The following is a 2,410-nucleotide window of genomic DNA, read 5'->3' on the forward strand; positions in this document are numbered from 1 at the left end:
GGGGGGGGGGGACCAACCTGCTGCACAGCAAACACCTATGTACTCTGAACTTCGTGGTCGCCTGGCATGCCAAAATTTTTGCTCTCCTTTATGATACTGCCAAATTTTGACGATTAACAGCAAAGAGACTGCCAAAATTTGGCCCTGTAAGTGCGAGAGCTTCTGATTTTCAAGTTGAGCAGGTTTTCAGAGTCGTCAGGAAGCCGAACAGTTGGGTTTCATCAAGCTGAGCTGCTTTTGGAATTGAACCCATACAAAAGCTGTTCGAAAGCAAAGGGAACTTATAGTTTACAAGAAGCCAGCTTCAAAATGGGCATTGCATACTCACACCCAGCCGCCTTCGTCTCGCTGTTCTCGTCGTTGCCGTGTGTGGGAGCACTCCGCGGTCCATAGACCCGCCCCGCCGTGGTCTGTCCCGGTCGGAGCGCCGTGCTAGACGCCGTGCGCTGTGGCTCGTGGTGTGGGACTTTCACGCCCCTTCGTGCCGTTAATGACGGTTCGAAATGGTGAAAAAACATGAAAATGGCGCAGTGTCTGCTACGTGGCGCGCCCGGAGGACGATGAGCCCGTGTGCCTGCTTTCTATGTGAGGAGAACAAACGGTATGGAGGAGAGAACTCCTGCCCCTCCACCACGCCATGGACCTCGCGGCTCAACTGCGCCGCAAATAAGAAATCAATGGTGACATGCGCGCGTAGTTTAGTAGCCGTGGCTTGCGTATGGTTGGACTGCTTAGCAATTCAGATTTTTCCTCTTTTTCACCTGTCTGTCGCGCTGGACGCGGGTTGCGTAAGGCGCGCTCTTATAGAGCTCCTGGTTATTGGTCATTATGGAACTCTGCCATGAGATGCGTGCGTTGCACTGCCACGAAAAAGAAAAATAGCAGCTGATTTGAGTGAGTGGACGCCGTGAATATTTTTATTTCTCTTTTATTTCATCCTGCAAATCGGCCGATTTTCTGATCGAATTTTTGCGGAGCGTTGGCGGCGCCGACGGCCACAGAACGCCTCCGCGTGGCTGCTGGAGCGGCTGGAGCTAGGCGGCCCGCGGAGCCTCCAGCAGTGACCAGGGAAAGGCGAGTTGCGCGGCGCTCTGAGGCCATCTGATTGGCCTGCCAGCTCGGCCAGACCGGCGGCTCGGCACGTCGCGGCCATTGTGGCTCGCTCGTCTCGGCGCGGCGACCACCCCGGGGACACGGCACGGCGGCGCTCCGCTCCACCTGTAGGGGGGCGCTGCTGCTGCTGCTGCTGCTGCTGCTGCTACCACCCAACTTTATTAATTTCGCGGGAGGAGCGCGAAATTAATCGGAGCAAAGTTTTGGGGAGCTGCCGCCGGCTACCTGGTAGGTGTGTACCTGGTCGTACCTGGTCTGGTTAGGGATCGTCCAGAAAGTACGTCCGTTTCTCTGAAAATCCTGCAAACTACAGAAGCTCGGCGCCTGCAAAACTCGGGGTAGGCCACCCCGCAATACACGCATGCACTGCATGCAAGATTGTGCCTACCCATCAGGCTCCATGAGAGCTTGCATTGCCTTATTTTGGAGGGTTCGTAACGGCGAATGACGGACGTACTTTCTGGATGATCCCTTAGGTTGTAGGACTACAGCTGGAGTTTGGGGGAATGCTGACGAATGGAGACTAGTATCCGAGCCGCGGCTCCTGCTGCGGGCTACAGCTTTACCTCCCGAGGTTGTTACTTGACTTTATCTCTGTGGAGCGAGCGCGGTTCCCTTCATACCTACCCTCTTACCCTCTTGCTCTTTGACAGAGCGGAAAAATATCCTTTGCTATGCCCGTTATTTGCGCCCTCGCCTCGGTGCGGTGATTTGGGACCGTCGGCATCGGCAAGTCGAGGCCCAAAGACCGCCCCTCTCGCAAGTGCCGCTACTCTATATCGGGACGCTGGCGATGGTCGTTCGTTCTTCGAAATGCGCGCGAAAGTGCGTTTTTTTGAGAAGTGTCTTTGCTAACGCGCTTGCTCTCTTTGTTTCAGGTAAGTGCTGTTGGACCAAATCGAGTTCGTGAGTACTTACGACCGAGTTCCATGGCGGCAGTGCGGCAGCGACTGACGGAATGCAGTCGCGCGCTTCTGCAGTACAGCAGCAGCAGCCCGCCGCGACTGCTTCGGCAAAGAGGCATTCAGAAAAAGAAAAAGAAAAAAAGACACGGGAAGAAAGGAGGAAAAAGTTGTGATTGCTGTGGTGCAGTATATATCGAGGTCTATTTTCGCAGTAAATTAAGTCTGCCGACTTCCGGCCCGGAGGCGCGCTTGCTCCACTTTGTGATGGACGAGCCCGGACCCCGGGCCACGCCGAGACTTGCCCGTATGGTTTATGAGGCCGGGCGGGGCACGTGTACGACTCGTGTGTTGCACACTTGACAGCGTGTTGCACACGTGCGTTTCTCTGTGTC

The sequence above is a fragment of the Frankliniella occidentalis genome, unplaced genomic scaffold, assembly GCF_000697945.3.
Source record: "Frankliniella occidentalis isolate FOCC.00 unplaced genomic scaffold, Focc_3.1 Scaffold305, whole genome shotgun sequence".
Lineage (NCBI taxonomy): Eukaryota > Metazoa > Arthropoda > Insecta > Thysanoptera > Thripidae > Frankliniella > Frankliniella occidentalis.